Here is a 24718-nt window from a genome sequence, read left to right as displayed (position 1 = left end):
TTTTTTTATTCTTCATTGTAGATAAAAACGGTCATTTGACCCTTAAAATGACGTAAAATTGTACAAAATTCAAACGTAACGTCAAGCGGATTGATATGTTTTTGACGTTAGTCTTACTATGACGTAGGCAACATTCTTTGTACGATATAAAATAATTTTTTAGCCAATCAGAAAGCGCGTTACAACCAGAATTAAATTATTTTTATTTTAATGTATATTTTTTCAAATTGCCATAGGCCCAAATAGGCCCTGTGGCACTTAACGTAGATATTCAAATAGGCCCAAATAGGCCCTGTGGCACAGAAATGGTTAAGGGAATTTGTTTTATAAAAGTAACCGAAGAATTACTAACGACTTGTCTCCTAATGGCAACAGTGCATAGTATGGGGCATTCCTGAAAAGGTGGCAGATTGTTTTACTACATGTAATGCATTGAACAGAGCAGCCAGTGATGCACTGAAGAAATTTACTTTGTAAACCCCTTGAAATAAAAAGATATAGATACTGTGCTTATGAATCACAGACTTATGTAATTTAAGTCAGAAGCAGCATGCAAAGCATGCTTTGAAATGATCATATACTAGTATATGTTAATGCATCTCAGGAAGAAGTTTGGTCTGTGTACCCCTTTTGATAAGATGAACATAGATCAAAACATTGTCCTTAACCGGTGTCAAAGATAAAAAAAAAAAATGTCTTCAAATACATTGTTTTCTAAGTTTGGTTTCTATAATTATCTTCAAAGAGAATATGGTAACAGACCAGAAAACCTCTTCACTAAAATCATTGACGACTAAAGTGTCAAATGCCATTGGTTTGAAACTACTTGTAAAAATTAAGGTGTGAACAACTTATCTCGGTTATAGCTTAGGCCACATCAAAATGTCCTATACGCTTTTCCTTGTGACTTTGTATTAGGGTAATACCCCAAATCATTATTTTCCTTGTCACCTTGTCCATGTACTACCACGTCTAGGTCATGACGAATCCCTACATGACCATGACCATCTCTGTGTCAAATAAAGGCAGCAGCAAATGCATAACCCCCACCAAAAATATTTCTATGGCATAGCAATCCATCCTCAACACTTGTAATGTAGACACAGATTAACAGACAGACAAGGTAAATCCTTTATACCATGATACCTTTATTTGCAGAGGTAAAACAATATTAATAAGGGAACACTTTTGTCAGTTAAAGATTATATATTCTATTTCTCAAAGTTAGAAAAATGTGTCATGCATGATTTCAAACACAAGACATGTATATATATGTGAACATTCTTGATAGCTGTAATAGTAGTAGCATTTGAAAATTGTTCACAGAGAGACAAACAGAAAGCTACACAAACAGATCATCGCATACACTCTTCTGGTCTATGGCCAGCAGAGCTAAAACCCACAGGTGTCATGAGAAATTGAACGTCACAGATGTCCTCTGCAAACATAAGGGGAAATATACACTACATGTAAATATTAGATATTAATATGATTGTCCTTTTTTAAAAACGTTAAGTATTCTAAATTACATTGTAATATACTTTTAAAATATATGCAATACATATTTCAATCATGTTCACTTGACCTTAAACATAAAACTAACACATAAGAAATTACAACATCTTATTGCTGATATTAAGATTTTAAAACGAATAAAAACTAAACCATGAGGTTACACCACAGGTACACATGTTGCAGATGGGAAGCAGAGAGAGTAATACAGATATAACACATACACATTCAATCTTCAATCTAAAACATGAAGCATACAGACGACTCTTGTTTATAAATAAGTCCAGGGTATTTCATGAGGAGATTATCTTCCAATTACTGTTGAAATTTAAAGGGTTTATTACAGAATCATTTGTTACTGCAAGACCAAACGTCCTAAATTTGCATCCTCATCTTCCGCCATTACGTTTAACGGCGGCTCATTGGAATCAGCTTTCGTATCTGCTGATTAAGTCTCAGCATATGTTGCATTTTACTCTTTTTCTGATGAATACTTCTATCAGCAAGAAATTTGCAATTGTTTTTTACTTTCAGTGCTTCTGCCTCTCTTGGTACACTTTAATCTTTAAAGTCCATATAAAATTCAAATGTCCTATTCCATTGTCCATTTTTTCTTTGATGGTAATGTGGTGCATGATGGTTTATCCACTGATTCTATACCACTTGGGACATAATCCTTGTGTTCTTCAAAAGAATCTGTGAATCAAATATAAGAAAGGTTCAGTGAATTAAATTCTACAATTGTACATGTAAGTTAAAATAATAGTGTATGCAACACATTTTCATAACATGCTAGTGCTTGGTATTCAATTTGTATACACACTATGCTGCAGTAAATTGTGACCACATCTTTCAAGTAATAATGCTTTAATGTTTAAAAACTAAAAAATTATCTGCGATCACATATCAATGTATATATTTAAGAAATAAACAACGTTATTTAGTGAACATGGCGTTATGAATAGCAATTGCTCTGTTGGCATATTCCATGATGCACGCTAGCGCATCATGGAAAATATGCCAGCAGAGCAGTTGCTATTCATAACGCCATGTTCACTAAATAATCGTTTTTATTACTTATATTTGCATTTTACCACTTGCAAATACCCTGTATTAGCCTAGACCTTGACATTTAGCTATTACATCAAAAGTAAACATTCAGACTGTAATGTATCTTTTTAATTCACATAGATTTGTTAACAGAATCAATGATATGTTATAACAGTAATTCCTTTAAAATGTTATCAAAAACATGTTTTAATATTACATGTAAATACGTCAATTTTAATGGAGTTGGAGAAAAACACATGATGTATTGTATAGTGGTTTAAATCTATAACGTCATGGAAAAGTATATATAACGTTACACCTTTTTGACGTCATAGTATACTGACAGAGCAATTGCGATTATAGAGAAATAATTGCAGCTCCTCCGTATGGGCTTACAGTGGGAAAAAACAATGGAAATGCAAATATTTGCATATAAACATATGTCTAAACTTGCAATATATATATGTACGCATATGAACAGTCAAATATCTGACCTCAAAGACACAAAAAACTCATAAACAACCCACTGCAAAAATATTTGAGCAAACAATCTATGACAGTGACCAACATCCCATGTACCTGGTAATTATGTTTGCAAATAAACAGATAACTAAACTCAAAGACACAGTAATAAACTATAGGAAAAATGTTAGAACAAATAATCTCTGACAGTGACCTACAATTCATGAATAGACACAAACATTTATACATGAAAGAGATTCAAAAACCACAAGCATTCCCATACATATTTTTCATTGTACATATGTACAAACTCAATATGTATGGACGCATATATCCAGTATACAAATGTCAATTAAGTAAACTCAAAGACACAAAAACTCATGAACAATCAACTGAAAAATGTTAGAATAAGAAATATATGATGATAACCCACAATTCATGAACAGACACAAACAGGTATACATATACATGACAATGTCCCACAATCCACATGTATATACAAGACAATGACCCACATTCCATGAACAGACACCAACATTTTTTTTACAGTACAATAGTTCATCAAACAAATTAGGTAAAATTTTCTCCAGCATTCTATCATACTAATATCAAAACTCTTGTGACAAAAATCAAATTAGAAATTACATGTTAATCATATATGTACTAAGTAATGGAAAATAAAAGATTAATGTGAACAATTGAAGATCTTTATAGGAACATGGTTACAGTAACATTTTTTTCTAGACTAAATGCTCATAGTATTACATTTAATCATATGTACTAGAGTTTATAACTGCGTAAACATTACATGTAATTTGTATATAATTTGTTATTGTATGGAATTTACATGTTTATCATAAACAACAGTTGAATTTTTATTGAACCTGTTAATTTCCACAGGATTCGATGTTGGGATGAGATGTTAGTAGTGTTTGGCTGGGATGTTCGGTAATGAAAAAAATGTAGAAATACAGATAATTTATTAATCATGTAAGCCAATAAGTCATTTTTGTATACCCTTTAGATGAAGCAGCTAGGATTAACAACTAGGCAATTGATAATAAAAAGATTTCTGCGAGTATCTTAATTTGTACATTTTTTTATCAAACTATGCCATTAATTTATCACATTAATTTTGAAGATCATTTAGAGCTAATATTATATGTTTATCATGAACATCATTTATCCTTTCCTCTGGTGTATCATTCCTATCGTATCTTGCATGTACACTTTTCAATGTACATGTATAACATGCGTCAATCCTATCATATCGTGCGTGGTTTCTATCCTATCATTTTATTATCATGTTAAATTCATTGCGGGTACAGTATAACAGAGAACCAAAAATTAACATAAAGATCAAATATCTAACTCAAAGTCACAAGAAAAATGTTTGAGCAAACATTCTATGAGAGTGACCCACATCCCATGAACAGACAAAAACATTTATATATATGACAGCACTCCAAAAGCAATGAGCATTCACATATATATCTTTGAATTTACAAATGTCTGAACTCAATATGTATGAATGCATATACACAATTGACTAAACTTGAAGACACAAAAAACACATAAACAAATAACATGAAAAATGTTTAAACAAACAATATATGATAGTGACCCACAATCCATGAACACTGATACAAACATATATATATGGTACCCGCATCAATATTTTTTACAATCTTATACTATCATATCATTTATCAGACCTATTGATCAAGCATACAGATCTATCATCATGCACAAATCCAGTAGTACCGAGTGTTAATCCTAGAAAGTTTATCATTTAACTTCACGGTTTTTCTGTGTATCCTATTATGTTAATCATATCGTTCCTTTCCATAAGCAAGTCATTTTATTTGGAAGTTACATGTTGTTCAATACGCCGTTAAAGCAAATATTTATTGATCAGTAAACTCAAAAACATAAAAACTCATGAACAATCAACTGAAAAATGTTAAAATAAGAAATCTACAACAATGACCCACAATCCATGAACAGATCGACGCCAACATGTAACATATTTAAACAATAAAATGCTTTCTATAGTGATTCATTCGGGATATGAAGGTAGTGACATTGCAGGAAAAATACATAACCTGCTAAATAACCAGTGTTAGCGGGTTATGTAAATTTTTCCTGCAATGATCGCTACCTTCATAACCTGCATGAATCATCAAAGAAAGCATTTTATTGTTTATATTAACATCTTTCTTTAACTAATTAATAAATTGATTATGAAAAGTTAGTAAAATTTACTAAATTACTGTTAACGTACACATGTACGTTAGCTAAAAGAAACAGCCAAATCGTCTCCTGTGAGACTTTCAGTCTGACATCATCATGATTATTTCATGCAGTCCGTGATTTTACTTAGGTCGCTGTAGGTTCAGATCAATCGATAAACAGGGCGTGTTAATTTCAGTCCTGTCACTTTCAGCCGCTGTAGATTTCGACCAATAGTTAAATGGGGCGTGTAGATTTCAGTCTGGCTGTTTCTATAGAGCTATGAATTAACTATAACCTTTCATAAGAAATTAAGGAATTTATACTTAAAGTTTGTAGATGTAAATATACGACAATGACCCACAATCCATGAACAGATACAAACATGTATATACATGACAATGACCCACAATCCATGAACAGACACAAACATGTATATACAGTTCAATAATTCATCAAACAAATTAGATACAATTTTCTCCAGCATTCTATCATACTAATATCAAAATGCTTGAGACCAAAATTAAATAAGAAATTACTTTGCTATGTAAACAAATCTTTTGTTTTAATTTTGAATGTTGAAGCAAAAATTCCAGTTATAGACCTAAAATGAATGTATTAAATGTTAGGAACTGTTTTTTTATTCTTAAAATGAATAAAATGATAGACAAATCAGCTTGAAAAAGACTTGTATATTGAACCTATGTAAATAAAAAAATAGGGCACAATCCTGGTTTACATGACAAAGAATTGTGAGCTCTGTATCTTGCTTGTAACTCAATGACTGACTCTCAAATTTCATTTGATCATTAGAAATATATCCTAAAGCATTGTAAATAATGAAAACAGAAAAACAAAATTTGACCAAAATCATGACAGTGCCCCTTTAAAATATTTGCATATATACAAATGTATAAACTCAAAGACACAAAAAAGTCATGAACAAACTACCTGGTACAGGAGAAATAATACAAAAATTAACCTACGATAGTGACCCACAATCCATGAACAGACACAAGCATGTATATATATGACAGTGATACACAATCCATGAACAGACACAAACATGTATATATATGACAGTGATACACAATCCATTAACAGACACAAACATGTATATATGACAGTGAACCACAATCCATTAACAGACACAAACATGTATATATATGACAGTGAACCACAATCCATGAACAGACACAAACATGTATTACTATAGCAACCTTAGAACTATAAGCATTCACATATATATACATATACATGCAAACACAAATAAAACTCAAAGAAATGGAACACCTCAACTGCCTTATGTAGATAATGCCCATAATATGCTGATAGTTCAACATTTCATGCTGATCATCAATCAACATTACATGCTGATACATCAAGTGAACTTTACATGCTGATACTTCTTCATTATATGATAATTTATCAATTATCATTACATGCTGATAGTATAACATTACATGCTGATAATTTTTTATTATATGATTATACCTATTCACTATATGCTTTCACTAATACATGCTGATATTTCATAAAATGATGGTATTACAGTATGCGGTGATTCTAAATTCGCTATAAGCAGCAGGATCGTGATTCGATAAAACTCAGGGATATTACTAAGGAGAGAATAGACTAAATTCAAGCTACATTGTACCCAACAATTTAAACAAGCTTCTTTTATGCTTATTTCCTTATATAAATATGGACACCCCATTGGTTATTATCAAAACTTATATTCCCAATACTAGGGCTTGTGCCATTCAGCTGAAACTGGATGCTGGAGGGAATGGGGGCACCATCACTTTTGATTACATTTGTTGGAACTTGCGCCGAAATCTCTGTGTGTCAAACAACTCCATAGTCCCCTTATTGTAACTCGTCTTTGTTTAGGCGCCTTCAAATTGGATGCCAATTTTATGAGTACGTTTTATGTTGTAGGTTGATTGTTTTAATTCTGCAGGCAGGCGCCCTCAAATTTATTTTACCCCCTTTGGATTGGGCATTCTACGCCATTAAATAGCAATTTTACTTTCTGTCGTAAGGAAATCAGAGCATGAGCAATCATCCATTAGATCCCAGCGCTTCTCACAAACTATCTTTTATTTAAGGAGGGGGGGGAGGGGGGTGGTGGTGGTGGTGGCAGACCTACCCCTCAATCACAAGTCAACAAGTAAATATAAAATACGGAATGGGGGGATCCCATATTTTACAATATTTCATCTATTGATCTACATATGATCGAATTTCCATTTTCATAAAATTATTGTAAAACTACATACAAAGGATAGAGCATTGCGTCCTCCAGATTGGAATATCTTACATGAAGTCAGATGCTAGGGACTACGTGCGCTGTTGAAACTGATTTTAGCAGTAACTGTACTGTTGAAAAAAATTAGTGCTTACATTGTCCACTCCTTTACGTGGATCTCCAGGGAAAGCCCACCCATAAATCTGATGTAACCTGAATGACAGAAGTCTTTGATTAGGTGCTATGAATACTTTTAGCGGTCCACTTTGACCAAGCGCCATAAACTTGGGTTCACTTCAGAATGCACATTTTTGGACAAAAAATCCCCTGGGGTACCTCGAACCCCCTGATTTGTATGCACTGATGGGGAGCGCCAATGGTTTTCCCAAGCAGGCTTTCTTTAAATATAAAATGACTCTGTTAAAGGACAACACATAATCAAGTGGTATTATTTGTTGAGTATCTTGATCTATTAAACTAGTCTCAGTGGACCTTAGTAATATCTGATCAATCTCCGAAACAGAGAAAAAGCCCAGTGTTAAAAACTTGTCAGGCATCAATGAGTTCTGAATTTTAGTGTATTTCAATCTCAAGATGACCCTTCCCTATTTTTAGAATCACCGCAGAGTGAAGTACCATCACATAATAAAGAAGTATCAGCATGTAACAAAGAACTATCATCATATAAAGACAAAGTATCAGCTTGTAATGTTAAAGTTTCAGCATGTGATGTTGAAGTATCATCATGTAAATTAATGTTGAAGTATTATCATCATCCACATAAGGTAGTTGAGGCGTTATGTACAAAGACACTAAAACCTCATGAACAAACAATCTGTTAGAATGACCCACATCCCATGAACAGACAAAAGCATGTATATATGACAGCAACCCAAAAATCATTAGCATTCACATATATATTTGCACTTACACAAATTTCTAAAGTCAAAGACACAAAATAGGCGTGAACAAACTACAGGAAAAATGTTAGAACAACCAATCCATGACAGTGATCCACATCCCATGAACAGACACAAACATGTAGATATGAGAGCAACCCAAAAACCATGAGCATTCACATATATATATCTAAACTAAATATGTATGCATGCATATGCACAAATGTCTAAACTCAAAGACACAAAAACCCATGAGCAATCCACAGAAAAAATTGCAGAACAAAAACTCTATGACAGTGACCCACAATCCATGAACAGACACAAACGTATATATATACGAGGGTTGTCCAAAAAGTTCGTGGACACATGTAATTTTATTCAAAATAGAAGCGCCATTTTCAGGAAAGTATTATAATATTGTAATAAAGAGCATAATAATGTATATTTTTGTAATGGAGTTATGAATGTATATACATTGCCTATACAGGCCGCACAGCCCAGTATGACGTTAAATTATAATGACGTAGTACTGGGTTTATTGAGAGTAATATGCCGCATTCACCGTTTGGTCAGAAGGTACAATCGCATATTCCATCAACATATCACTTGTGCCACTTGTGGATAAGTTTCCATAATCGTTTCATTCATTTCAGTTTTTTACTTCAGTTGACACAATTTTTTTATTGCCAGCGGTCAGATGAAGTTGCTTTTTCATGCGTTTTTAAAGACATATTCTTGCCGTAATATCTTTTAAATGTCCTCTGCTGGTTTGAAAATATTTTTAAATGATGTATGAAAATAATGTACACAATACAGACTACATCACAATAGAAGATTATGAAAACAGTAAATATACATATCTAAAAACTCAATTACAAAGTTTGGACAATTTTTGCGCTGGGACGTGCTTACTTTCTGCGAGCCTTTGATACATTAAAATTTTACTTTATTTCTATAGAAAACAATAAAGACCACTTTGGTTTGATCTGAAATTTTATGACAAAGTTTTAGATATATAATATGAATAAATTAACCCATTTAAAATGATAAAAATGCTATTGTCCATGAACATATTTGGACAACCCTGGTATATATAGTATATATATATGACAATGACCTACAATCCATGAACAGACACAAACATGTATGTGTGACAATGACCTGCATTTAATCCATGAACAGACACATATATGAAAATGACCCACAATCCATGAACAGACACAAACATGTATATATGACAATGACCCCCATTTAATCCACGAACAGACACAAACATATACCGGTATATATATATATTTATATATATATGACAATGACCCACAATCCATGAACAGACACAAACATATATATATATGACAATGACCCACGTTTAATCTATGAACAGACACAAATACATATATTTGACAGTGACCCAAAAACCATGAGCAATCACACAGTTATATGTTTGCATATACACAATGTCACAAAGACACAAAAAAAATCATGAACAATCTACAGGGAAAATGTCAGAACAAACAATTCCATTTCAGAGAAAAAGCTGTCATTGTCAAAGTTAAGGATAAAGGCTGATTAAAAAGTGGTGACAAAATATAACTAAAACAATAACGAAATTAAGAATCCTCGACACCCTGTGACTTCTACTTTTAAGACAATACGTCACATCATGGCAATTTCAACGCGATGTGAAACAGTTTATATCGCCAATAATTGGTGTTTTAAATATCTCTGTGCAGCTATGGGTTTACCCTCAGTCTACCAACCCACAGGTTCTGAGTGTGAATACTGGAGGAGCATTTATTTTAATGAAGAGAAATGAAATTTAAAGTCCCCCCTTAAAAAACTGATTATAAGGGGGTGGGGGGGGGGGGGGTAATTTTTAAGTCAAAACACATGGTAAAAATCAATATCTTTAATTAAGAAAATGGGCTTGTATGCAGAACTTTTAACAGGTGTTGAGGACCCTCAAATAATGTACCTGCATGTATTACCTTCACTGATAGTTCCTTCCAGACAATGCTGATGCTACTACCATTACAAGCTTCTATCTCATATTCTGAAAAGAAATAAAATGATTTGGTGATTAATTAGTACTCGGATGGCATCCTTTAAGGAGGCTGGGTGGTTAATAAATTAACCATCAGATCTTCTTTAATTTTTTTGATATGATTTGTCTAGCTATAAACTATCATTTACAAAAGAAAAAAATCTAAATATTTTAGCTTTAAAATCTTATTACTTTTCTCTATCTTTATACATAGGTCTTCTTATTAAGGAGATAAAAATAGTCCAAAAATTGTTGCGCCAATCGAGTGCTCTTAAAAAGATCCTAGCACTAAACTATGCGGTATATGCAAAACTGCCGCTTCCAAAATGCTCCCTATAGTATACAAAGAACAATGATATTCTAGTGAAGTCCTGCCTTGACAAAAATTCCCTATCATTCAGAATACATGTATTTGTGTAATAAAAATACCTATGCAAGGCTGTTGAACATATTCTGCAACATGGTCCTTTATGACCTGTTGAATCTGTTGAACAAGTATATACGGTAATTATGTGCTGCAACAGATCTTCACTGTTCTGCAGAATCTGTGGAACATCTGGGTGTGCTTCAACAGGATTTGCCTTCAAATTCCTCCCTAGAGTACAGGCAAAGAATAATTGTCAATGAAATTTTAGTTACTTAGTTACTACAGGTCTACTGTAGTTACTGAAATGTTCCCCTATATTTCAGAAAGAGTAACTTAAGGCAATACCTGTAGTAAAATGCCAAAGCTGTTGAACATGTGAAGTTACATGGTCCTGAGTAGACTGTAGTATCAGTTAAGAGCCCATCTTAACTAGTTAGTGGAACATCTACATGAGTTACCATTGTGTCCCTCTCTAGAATGCTCTCTGTTATAAATTTGAAAAAGATTTCATTGTAATTAGAGTTAAGCTTGTAAATCATGTGTTGAAAAAAGTAATGTAGTTAATGAAAAATACCTGTTCATGTCTGACATCTGATGAATCAGTGCAGTGTTCAGAAGAATCTATGGAACGTGCATCACAGTGCTGCAACAGAGTCCAAAGTCATATCTAATCTCCTACTGTCTATCAATATTCCTCCATGCAAAGAGTCAAAGCTTCCCTGGGTAGCTGTTCAACATTAATTTCATAACAGCATTATTTTTGGGCTTGTCTGAGGTTGCATCATTAATGTGCTTTCCAAGCTTTTGGAAGATTCATACTTATCAATGCTGTAAAATAATAATGAAAACAATACTTAGATAAAAAGTCTAATGTTAGATATAAACATAAGCATTCATATGATGAAATATTATGGTTATATGAACAATGCATGCGTTATGAAACAACAAATACATATCACAATATAGTGGTAACGATATATGAATCACAATGTATTTTTAAACTAGAACTGTCCTAATGGGACTAATACCCCCGCTAGGCTAATTTCAAATGGGACAAATAATTGAATTGAATAATAATTAAGGTTTGGAACACATAAAAAAAAAATTCTAGAATTGTAAAAAAAAAAAAAAAAGTTAACAAAGAAAAATTAAAATCAAAATTGTCAGAATTTCACTGTAAAAACATATCTATAACAGCAATACATTTACAAATGTATGTTTTTGATGATATATTTTTTTAATTTAATTGATTTAAGGAAAAACCAACAAAATGACAATAACCCCTCCCTTTGCAGTGAATAGAAATACCGGTAGCCAAGCAATGCTCTTCTGTTGATAAAACTTTCAATATCTTTCTAATAAGAGTCTTGACAGATGCAATTAGTTGTTTCAAATTTTCCTCACTTTCTCCTATGGCACAATTGAACTCCATATCAGAAAATTGATCCCATAGGACTATGATTTTCTTTGATGAGTTTGTTAAATTTAATAAACTCCCAAAACATTCCCATAATTACCATACTATGTAAAAATATGTAAAAAAGAAAATTTAATATTACAAACAATTTTAAAATTGCCAAAACACTACAATCATATCAGTAATTTTGAATTTCATTTAAATTAATGCCCAATAGGGTCACTTCATCAAATTACTTGACAAATAAATTTCAACAACCTCTAAAAATAGTTTAACTTCTTTATTAATAATTATATTATTTATTTCCTTATAATGATAGACCTTTTGGTTTACATGAAACAGTTTTAAAATATAGCCCCAAAACCATCACCCATTTTACAGATTATCAATTTCCCCTAAACACATGCTCCATCTGAGCCATGGCTCAGATAATGGCTCCCTTGGGACAAATGAATTCAGCCACACTTGTCTTTGATGTTCTCATTAGCTCCTAAGAATTTATCATCGACAAACAAAAACTTTGCATTGTCAGTTGATAGAATACTTATAAAAAATAATTTTTTTTTATTAATTAAGACATAAAGACAAAAAACTCCATCTGGATGTATTTATATAAATATATTTTAGAGTGTTTTCTATTAATTAATTAATAAAATCTGTAAGGATTACCTCCCTTACTTTTCAACATTAGTGTACAATATATAGAATAAGGAAAATGAAAACTGTCATAAAATCATTAAATCTTGTCTGATCTTAAAAAAAATTGCAGGTGCACATCTTCAGATGGTGTTCAACATATGTACAAATTTTCAAACTGTTCCATGCAGTAATAAAAAATTCTATAGGGGGGACAAAGTTGCGTCTACAGACAGACGGACAGACGGACAGACAGACAGACGGACAGGGTGAAACCAATATACCCCCCTAAACTTCGTTTGCGGGGGTATAAAAATACAAGGGCACCGCAAAGCAGAGCATCCCCTCGCAAAATGAAATATTTGGGGGGGGGATGCATTATTTAGAATATACATGTAATTAAAAATAACAAATAATATTTATCTTCATAAAACCTCTTTAGATCAAAATATTCCTTTCCCCATGCAAGCTCTTGGGGGGGGGGGGAGAGGAGGTAATAATTTTTTTTTCTTCATACAAATAAAAACCTGAAACACACTACTATACCAGCTGTATGTTTCTCACATGCTTCTCACACGCTATACAGTTTTTACAATACGTTCCTAGCATAGCACGGTTTGCTTTTTGTACGATATGATAAATGTTACTCGCACTGTATGGTCTTTTTTCACATGATATGATATCATAATGCTTCCTGTATGAAAAAGTGTATAGAACTAGAGCAGAGCTCGTGGCAAAGCCACGAGTAGGTCTTCCGTTGTTGCTGCGAGTTGAAAATGTATGTGATATGGTGTCAATAATTTATAATGACTAAACTTTCAGTTCTGCTTTTGTAATAAAAATGTGTTGTGATTGAAAGCCTGTATATAAAACGTGTTTTGAAAAAGAAAGAAAGTAAATGTTTTAGGAAAACTATCTGTCGAACACAGTTTATGTAATCGTTTCAAACATTCTTTAAAAAATGAGATGTTTAATGGCGAGTTAAATATTCAAAGGGTAGCTAGCATTGTTACATGTACTCATGATTCATGTGAGGAATTGTGTTTTTTGGGAGTTGATTTTAATCAACTCTCCTATGCAGTTACTCTAGCATACCGAAACTGAAACTGTGTTTGCACCTAAGCACAAATCATCGCCGCTGACAAGACTTAGTTCTTGAAAATAATGAAGCATTTTTTTAAGGAATTTTTTTTTATAAATACCTTGGAAATAGTCAGATTTTAAATGGTACGAACAATTTGAAGTTTTTTTAGTCGTGTGTATTCCTACGCCAGAGTTCAATATATAGTATCGTTCAACCATCGGCTGTCTCCTTACATCTCCGGCAAGTAGAGATTCAGGCTATATTTAGAGGTCGCATCATCAAGCTATCACGTGACCTGGTATCTCTTACTTGTCGGAGATTAACGGAGACAGCCAAGCATCTGGTTGAACAAGACTAGAGTTCATTATTGGTTGGATCCATACAATTTTTGAAATATTTGGAATACCAAAACATAGTTTGATGAAATCAATTCTATTTTAAAATATTACACAACATGATTCATTAGAGTTTTTCTCGAAATTCTAGTCGGAAAAGTCAGAGAATTCATATTATAAAAATGTGCATAATTCAAACGCAGATTATAAACTACTTGCCAAGCAAACTAGCATATCGTTGATTTTAAAATAAATAATATTCGATAAAATCAACTCTCGTCAGTACATCAGTGCTTTGATTTAAAAACCGAACCCGCCTACAAAACACGTAACCTTTTGTCTAAGATAACTTCTTTATTTAAAAATATTTACTATGTGCAAGTTTAGAATTGTTGCGTGATGACAAAATTTACAGACCCTGCAACGTACTACTACACCAAAAAACGTGCGACTTACGTGCGAGAAACGTTTCGTGTAAACCGTTTAGCGTTTCGTGTGATTGTGAAGCGTTTCGTGTAAACCATTTAGCGTTTCGGGCAAAGCGTGCGAGAACCGCGTGAAACATTCATCAGATTTCATTCGGAACTCACTGACACTTCAATTCACTTTCAATTGATGAAAGGGAATATATCCAAGATATCTTCATTGAACAATTTTCACTCATTAAATTTCACAGGAACGAAAACAATTTTCTTATGGAGAATTATAATGGGAAATGTTTACATCTTTTCTCCATTCGGAAGTACTCGGGATACCACGCGCAATTTTTAAACGTTATCATCCGGGCTTATTAATGGCTGATGCAATGCAAAATCCCCGTAGACTTTCAATATTGGGATGTGTATTGAAACCTGAAGCGGTAGAGGGGGCGTTTCAACACATATAATCTGGACATTTTTCATATAAGTGGATGAACGTAGTTTGAGCACAAAGGTATGAAATATCAAGCAAAAAGTGGTGGAAGAAAAAACTCGGGACATAGTATATCTTATAAATTTAAGAAACTTTGAAGTGTTTTGAAATTCTTTAACCAGGGAACAACGATGTCTATATATACATCAGTAATAGGATAAGGTAATGTCAAACATCGAAGACTGTACGAATATTTAAGAAACTGTTTTTATTACAAGTGTTACCGTTAATAATTAAATCAAAGTTTGCCGAATCTTCCTGGAATTAAACATAGGTTGTAAATTTACTTTGTATAAAAACTTTCTTCATGGTAACTCAGTGTGAAACATTCTTTACCTTAGACGTTTTACTTTTCCACTAAGCATCCGCCTTCGTTGCCTTTCCTTTACACTACATCTCAATTCATCATGTTCATAAGTGATTATTCGTTCGCATTTTAAAATATTTAATGTCCGCATTCTCGGACTCCATGCTAGAAAATTTAGTAGAATATAAGCTACGTCATTCGTATCCATGTGCATGTTGTCGACGGCGCGCGGCCAAAGAAATTTTCATAATCGTTCTTTAAAAAGCTTTAAAGTAATACAATATAGGATATACATGTAATTTTTATATACAGACCTTAATTAATTTGTTTGCAAGTTTATAACTAATGGTTATTCCTTTATTGGCACCACTTATAATTTACTTAACTCTCTCTCTCTCTCTCTCTCTCTTTTCTTTCTCTCATTCAAGTCACGAGCGGCAATGTCTTAACTCCGCCCAGCTACGATCAGTCAAAACATTAGGTAGAAACTTTTCTGGAGTAAACCCCTATTAAACGCTTCAATGTACTTCGCTGTAACTTAAACGATCACGTTTTGATAAGCATATATATTTTTTTATTTATTTACATCGATAACTCTTACTGAGACCATTCGACTTTGTACAAGCAGCACACATAACCTCGGACATCGGGTGTCTCCTGCACTTGGCTGAACCTGTCAATCAACCTCTGTGTATTTGTTTTCATTAGATGGTCAAGCGTCTCTTTTTTTGTCAATAGCCAATGGAAAATTAATGACTTCAAGGTAATCGGAATCAGTATTTGATGAAGCATACAATTCAAATGACAAAAATTTTATTAATTATCTGAAAATTATTTAAACCACTGTTAATGGAAAACAAAGAGTCTTAGAAGTAATTAACACACAGGGATTTGCCTACAATGTACACAGTCATGCAATTACTAGTAATTATTATGGGAATCTTTACGCATGGTACTTGATTCGAACAGATTATAATAATCTATACACTGTACGCCGTTACACATGTACGAAGCGCCGGTAATATATACGAATATTGAGTCAAAAATTTAAATCATTTTTATTTTTTGTTCTTTTCAATACAATGTGAAATTACTTTCAGAAAAAAATTCCGAAATACTAATTACAACTTTCTTTTTTGTGTAATCATTTGAATTTTTTCTGGGTTCATGTATATATATGTACAGAACATACTTATTTACGCGCGATTGATACGACATAGGAAAAAAAATAACCGGTTGTTCGTAGAACATTTTTATCTTACGAATATGACTAATTTAATTTGAAATATTTTTCAACATTATCAATGTAAATAATATCAGGTGTATTTACTGTTTGTGTTTTTACATCGTAGTCTCTGAAACCAATAAAAATACTAATGTTAGCAGAAAAATCAAATCCCGCCGAATACTGAAAAACCGATTTCGGTTAGCAATCATACGGATTTTATTTTTGGTATTGACTATTGAGTTACGGTAACGTTTTTTCTGGATGATTTTATTATTTATTATTTTATGTAAAAGCACCATTCCAACAGTTCCTCAATTATATAACAATTGATGACCTGGAGCTATATATGTTCCGAGCTGTGTGCGCTGAAGCGACACAAGATTCTCGGTCGCATGTGGCGATTGAATTTACACAGACTGACCGAATAAACAAACGGGTGGGAAAGTGAAACAAAATGTTACACATGAGAAGAAGCCACCAAAAATGATTTTCGATAGATCTTAATATCGTTTTGACAATTGAAAAAGTCCAGCGCGAGCTCCTGTCAGCGGGGCGGGAGGGGGCAGCAATGAGTTCGCTTCTACAAAGAAACGAACGACCATGTAGAAAAACTACAGAAGTGATTAATATGTGACAGATAGAATCTAATCTAAAGTTGTTTAAAATTCATGTGAATTTTTTAAAAAAAAAAAATCATCGAATGCCTCAATTCAGGACTTTTTTATCGTGCTAGCACCTACTGCAAACATGTTACATGGAACTTTGATTATAATTTGATTTTTAAACTACCTTGTATGCTATCTATAAATCAATGCTTAATCAACTGTACAAGTTTAATGAATTTATCTTTTCATCTTAAACGAATATAATAGTTGAAAACATAATAAAATATAGTTGTGTCCGTGCAAAATATGAAACATGAACGCGCGATAATGTACATGTAGAAGAACACAAACCGACCCCGGATTACTTGTCCACTCGCGCCGGTTCTCCTCAGCCATGTGCGAAGGATGATCATCATTTAAAGGTTTACTATTTGTGTGTGTGTGTAGGGGGGGGGGGTTGATTTAAAACATTATTTGTGCAGTTTCTAAAATATTTTACATAAACAAACTAACCATTAATTTATGTCTTACATGTACGATGTTTACGATTTGGAATAATATCGCTCATTAATATTCATTTACACTCAAATGTTCGATTGAATAAATACAAGATGGACAAACTTTTATAGGATTAAATTAAAACAGTTCCTGTTTTTACGGCTATATTAACTCAAACACGTTTATATGCATGTAAGTGTGTGTCGCGGTGTGAGAATCTTGTGTATTAAATACCCGCTTTATTACCGCTAGGTAATGCAGCCGTGGCTGATCTCATCGGCCGTTGGCGAAGGATATATTACGTAAAGGTACATGTACAACGCACAGACAGGCACAGTTCAGAACCCAGGAAGATTAGAAAAGTTTGCAGTATAATGACCATACTCTATCAAATAGAAGTTATTTATTTTAAACTTAAAACCCACAATTGATCTGTGTCTATTATTGCTTTAAATTGAGAATGACATTGCTTTTATTAATTAACTGAACGATTTCTTAATTGACACCCAATCGTTTAATCCATAAAAAAATTATGTGTAATCAAAACGAAACCAATTATCGAGTTCGCGGCTAAATTAACTCATACATGTATATGAGAGACACAGCTCTCGGCTGACCGCTACAGCCGCGAGCATGGTGACCGATTTTCTCGGCCGCGGGCGAAGGAGAGCTTACGTAATGGTACACACACACACACACACAGCTCTGATTCAAGGTAGATTTTAAATGCATGGAGTTAATAAATAAAATTTAATGCATAGAGTTTTTTAATTCCATATTGTGTGGTTAAATAGAAAAGAAAAAGAATGTTTTGTTTTCCAATTGCCGTTTTTAATGATTGTGCACTTTAAGAACTTAACAACAATGACTTAAACTCCTAAAAAAAAGCATGTACTCCAACAACAACAAAAATTCTTATAAATTAATGCCTCCTGTATAAACCAGCATACTTTCTGCGGCAACTTTATGCCAGTTGTACGCACAAAGACTTTCGTTAACTTGTCAAATGAAAACAGTACATGTCAACATGTAAAGCTTTTTACACTCATACTACACAAATCACTTACAAAATAATATTGTTACGACCTTTATGAGATCCCAACAAACAACTTTTCCAGCAACATCCATATCAAAATCCTTACAGTTTTTGAGTTATTAAGCAAAAACTTTTAGGGGCTATTGGCCCTTAATTTAAGGGGCCAGCCCTTTTTTATTGGTGTCAAATGAAAGCCCTTGATATTCTGCACAACTTTTATTCTACATGTCTTAACAAAATATTTTTCGTTAAAAAGATATAAAGGAAAATATGTCTAAATTTTTGCACTTTTTGGAATCCTGTTTTTTGACCCCCTACCTTTTCCTAAATAAGGATCGTAATCCAAAAACAAAAACCGATGTATACAACTTCAATGTCTTTGTTATTCAAATTCATTGAATTCCCATTCCCTGCTATCATAGTCTCGGAGCCTTTGTCTGGAAACCAAAGGCCCTAAAAATTTTTAAAAGGGGAATAACTCGTTAACGGAAAGGGAATTCTAACTTTTATGAATTGATGAAGGTAGTGTTTTGTAAAGTCCATTAGCCCTGAAAATTTGAGCAAAAACCGTTCAGAAATGAGCACGATATGAAGCCTCAAAGTTCGCGTCTAGGAAGAAAAAAAAAAAAAGAAAAATAAGAATAATCTTAACCCGCACAATAATAGAAAGGTCTTCCGTTGGAAACGGAAGACCTTAAAAAGTGTTATTCATGTATCTAGCTGCAATAATGTAGCCCTCTCCGATTTTTATATCTGATGTTTACTGAAGAGGGCTACAATTCCACAGGATCTCCGTAATGGTGCTAAATTAATTTTTTAATGCAACTGACTTCGGTCTAAAAATTTCGATTTTATATTTGACTTCCTTTAGATAAAATGATTTTTTAATTCAGGTTGAACAAACTAACCGTATATATATCAAAACCAGATAAAACACATAAGCATGTTTACCAGTCGTCTTTTTCAGCAGCCATGACAGTTCTAGCGTGATTGTATGGGATCTACGCTTGGAGTTTTGATGGGCTTGATAACGTGAATGACAGAGTAAATAATCGATCTTTCCTCGTTCTATCACTAAAACAATGTTTCAGGAAATGGTCTGGTCCGGTCTGGTCCGTCATTATTTCTCCCATCCCGTTACATTTGGTGCCGTGACCAACCCCTGGAACTGACAGGTGAACTCCTGCCAGGGGAAGAGCCTGGGGTGATCTTCGGGGACGAAGATCATTTAAGGGGGGAGGAATGTGACGGTCAGACCGGTTCGAATACCGGCGCCAGATAGCTCAGTTGGTAGAGCACCTGACTAGAGATTCAGGGGGCCCGGGTTCGAATCCCGGTCTGGTCCGTCATTATTTCTCCCATTCCGTTACATCTCATTGGCTGTCCCAAAATAAAACTGGTCAAGGCCAGTAAACATGGCGGACAAATTCAACTTGTGTTGTTGACATACACGAAAAATAACCGATATATGGACTATACTTGATATTTTTGGATTAATTTATGCCATAGACATCTACAATGTTTGAGTTCTGGTAAGAAATGCAAATGTTATTTCCATTTATGTACGATTTGAGACGAAATTGTTGCGGGAGTGAATCACTCCCGCACTTGCACCATTACGGAGATCCTTTTGAGTTGTAGCCCTCTCCAAAAAAAAAAATCGGGAGAGGGCTACATTATTGCAGCTAACATTTATCATACAGGAAGCATATCATATCATGTAAAAAAAAAATGATCATACAGTGCTAGTAACATATTGATCATATAGTTCATTTCCAATAATTGTGAATTTGATTTCTCACAATTAATGTTTATTTTCTTTTTTTTAAAACATCTACATATTAACATGAATTTCATTAGTTAAGATTATTACAAGTTTACTTTATAGATAGAAAAAAAATCATCATTCAAAATTCAATATATGGAATGTTTAAAACAATGGCCTTTTATAGACAAAAAATCGCCCATTAAAAGTACCGTATTTTTTGGATATCAGGTCGATACTTTTTTTTCCTGGCACGTGGACCTCGCCCTATTCATCGCTTCGCCTAATTTATGGGTTTTTTTCAATTTGATATGAAATTTTGCACAAATTTATGCAAATCTCCAATAAAATCATGAGTGTTTATTATAATACTGCTTGAATTTTTGTGTACAAATCATATGGATTTTTATCAATATACTGTAGTAATTTATCATAAACAAATTAAATGTGAATAGATTTATTTCTTCTAACATTTCTTACTTCGATCGCTAAGACTGAATCATCTTTCTATCATTATTACATGCTGTCATGCATTTTGATCGTGTGCTTACGATAAACAAGAAATCGATTTCGCATGGTTAAAGTAAAATGAGAACCGTACAAAGGGTACAGACCCTGAAACGTATTACTACACTACACACTCGCTGCATGCTCGCTAAACGGTTCACACGAAACGCTGAACGGTTTACACGAAACGCTGCACGCTTTGCCCGAAACACTAAACGCTTTACACGAAACGCTGAATGGTTTACACAAAACGATTCTCGCACGAAACGATTTGCTCGCTTTTCACACGCTTTTATCCTGATCGATTCGGGTCCTCTCGGATTTTTACCCTGACTCTGTTAGTAAGAATTAATTTTAAGAAAAGCCGAAATAATAGAAATACTGATATTAGAAACATTTATGTACATAAGTATTGAATTGATCAATTAAAATCAATTATAAACATATTTATTGCTTAAAAGAAATATCCATGATTCTTGTTAGTCCTGTAAATAATAAAAATTCCAGAGAAAATATTCAATACCAAAAATAAAATCCATATGATTACAAACTGAAATCGGTTTTTCAGTATTCGGCGGGATTTGTTTTTTCTTCTCACATTAATATTTTTAATGGTTTCAGAGAATACGATGTAAAAATACTAACTGTTAATAAACCTGTAATTATTTACATTGATAATTTTGAAAGTTATGTAAAATAAAATTAGTCACATAAGTTAGAAAAATGCTATAAACAACCGATACATTTTTTTTTATGTCAAATCAATCGCGTAAATAAATGTTCTGTACATAATATCACAGAGAAAATCAATGGATGAAACAATAAAGAAAGTTGTCATTACTATTTCGGATTTCGGAAAGAACAAAAAATGATTTAGATTTTTGTCTCAATATTCGTATACATAACCGGCGCCCCGCATAAGGGCGTACAATATATCTATCATACATGTAATTTATTTGAATTAAGTACCATGCATGTAGATTCCCATAATAATCAATTGCATGTGTACATTTTAGGAAAATTGCAGTGTGTTAATTATCTGTTGTTTTACGTTATCAGAGCTTAAATAATTAAAATAATAATTTGTAGAAATATTTTTAATCGGTATTCAGAAGAATTTACTTCCCGCAATTCATAGAAATGAACAGTATATTTTCTTTCTATGTTTACATTTAATTTTGTTCAAATTAATGTTAAATAATCTATCATTGAAATTGTGTGCATCATCAAATACTGATTCCGACTACCTTGAAGTCATTAAATTTCTATTGGCTATTGACAAAAAAAGAGAGACGCGTGACCACCCAATGAAAACGAATACACAGAGTTTGATTGACCGGTTCAGCCAGGTGCAGGTCTTACCCAATGTCCAAGGTTATTTGTACTGGTTGTACACAGCCGAATAGTCTCAGTAATTAGTCTTCTTTCAATACGCGAACTTTTCTTTTGTTTGTTAAAAATTAGTTCAATTTATAAGTGTATCATTTCTTATAGATTTTTTCCACAAGATTATCTCAAAGGAGTTTTGCCAATCACAAACAGTTAAAAGTAATGTTTAACACGAGCGCTATTTTGAAACAATTAAATTGTCAGAGAGTTCCGAATGAAATCTGATGAAGATTCACACGGTTCTCGCACGCTTTGCTCGAAACGATTTACACGCTTTGCCCAAAACGCTGTACGCTTTGCCCGAAATGCTAAACGGTTTACACGAAACGCTAAACGGTTTACACGAAACGTTTCTCGCACGAAAGTTGCACGCTTTTTTGGTGTAGTAGTACGTTTCAGGGTCTGTAATTAAAGGAAGAAAAAATATCGCCGGGTAGATATAAAAAGCTGATTTCTTTTTATAATAGAACACATCTACAAGTTTTTTTCTGGAGATTCAAAATAAAACTCTCAATGAAATCTAAACCAGGTGTCTCTGAAATAAGTCTGGGTTGGGCCTACTTTGTTTATACACAGTTGAACTCTCGGCACGTGCTACTCATGCCCGCAGTCTTCGAGAGGTTGACTCATTATATACACAATATAAAAGTCACACAGAGGTGTGAACAATTATCATGATTAAGCACATATATAAATTATTATTGTTTAAGCAATACGGTAGGATATATCCAAATCTTAAGGAATACATGTAATTACACTGACGATAGATGGACCGTAACATTAGCGGGTGAAATGAAATCTCCGGTGAACTATTTCATATACAGTATTATATACTACTTTAGACTCGATCAACAACAAAGACACAGGGTTGCATGTGCTACCGTATATATGCCTCCAGGCTAGGTTACTATCCCCCAGTGAACACCAGTTTGTATACATGGCAGGGAAGTGATAAGCAAACGATCTTTAATCAATCCGGTCGTACAAATTAGTGCATAACAAATATAATTTAAGGAAGAAATGTTCAACAAGTCCCGGGGTTGAGTATTGGGGGACTCTCTACTTGCACCTGTAAACAATACATTTTTATGTATGCAAACGAACAAAAAAGTAATCTAACCGCTCAAGACAAGTTTTCTGAACTCGCAGACTTGTTCCCCATGTACTGTACAGCTGAAGAATGACACTTGCATTCCGAATCGGTGCATGGCAGCCATTTGACATTTCAGCATTACGAATCGGTGCATGGTCAAAAGGCAGCCGTTTGACGTTTCAGCCTAAGAGCGTCCGCCATTTTTTCTTAATTGTACTTTTAGTTCGATAATCTTTGCTTCCTCGTCATATTTTTATAAATATGACCTACTAATTACTGCTAATAAGAAAATATATTCAGTACTTACCCAAGTTACTGCTGTACTCCGCCATTGATATCCAACAATGCATTGCGTGCATCACAAAACCGTTTTGTGGGACACCCCGCTGGATGTTTATAGATAGACAAAATGTTCAAAACTAGTAGCTTTGACGCGATGTTCTAAAAATAGATTTTGAGTTCTGGGACATTTTTCAATATATCCGTGTGGGTCAAAAAAACATTTTTTTTTGTTTTTTATGTTAATAATACCATTTTCAACCTCCCTGTGAATTTTGAACTACATGGTTTATGGGTCAAAATATAGATGACCCATAAACCACCTAAGGATCCCACAACGTGAGTCTGAGGTATATGAAATAACCCACAACACGGATTTGTATAACTATATATATATATATATATATATATATATATATATATATATATATATATATAAATATATATATATATATATATATATATATATATATATATATATATATATATATATATATATATATTTACATTCATATTATATTTCAATGAAATGTTAACTGAACAAAATCAATACATGTACATATGTCTGATATTCACTCAACATTTTTGCATCTTATTTTATCAGATAACAGTTTGAGGTACGTAACTATTACTGTAAACGTTTTATTCAGCTATAGTCTGTCCCAAGATATTTATGCAGCACATTTGGACGATTTTTAAAAAAAAATACACATACCTGTGAAAGAAGTGCACTTGTAATAGTTGAAAGGGATAATTTCCAAGATAATTTCATTGACACATTATCAACTGTCACTCAGATAAATTCACAAG

The 24718-nt window shown here is 33.1% G+C and overlaps 1 long non-coding RNA gene and 1 other non-coding gene across 5 annotated transcripts; one reads left to right on the top strand and one right to left on the bottom strand.

Moving 5' to 3' along the window:
• Positions 1-1128: 1128 nt before the first annotated feature.
• LOC128191168 (uncharacterized) lies at positions 1129-24257 on the bottom strand. 4 transcript variants are annotated; one of them, XR_008244418.1, is made up of 6 exons: positions 23937-24257; positions 11392-11645; positions 11163-11301; positions 10880-11045; positions 10395-10459; positions 1129-2208 (listed from the first exon to the last, which is right to left on the bottom strand). It is a non-coding gene; the product is annotated as an uncharacterized LOC128191168 (long non-coding RNA). The 4 variants fall into 4 exon arrangements; XR_008244419.1 differs by lacking the exon at positions 1129-2208 and adding an exon at positions 7392-7905; XR_008244420.1 differs by lacking the exon at positions 1129-2208 and adding an exon at positions 7392-7720.
• Positions 20148-20222, top strand: Trnas-aga (transfer RNA serine (anticodon AGA)). Its single transcript has one exon. It is a non-coding gene; the product is annotated as a tRNA-Ser (tRNA).
• Positions 24258-24718: the final 461 nt, after the last annotated feature.

This window comes from Crassostrea angulata, chromosome 7 (genome assembly GCF_025612915.1).
Source record: "Crassostrea angulata isolate pt1a10 chromosome 7, ASM2561291v2, whole genome shotgun sequence".
NCBI classification, from domain to species: domain Eukaryota; kingdom Metazoa; phylum Mollusca; class Bivalvia; order Ostreida; family Ostreidae; genus Magallana; species Magallana angulata.
Note: the sequence above shows the minus strand (reverse complement) of the source record. Positions and strands in the feature narration are given on the sequence as shown.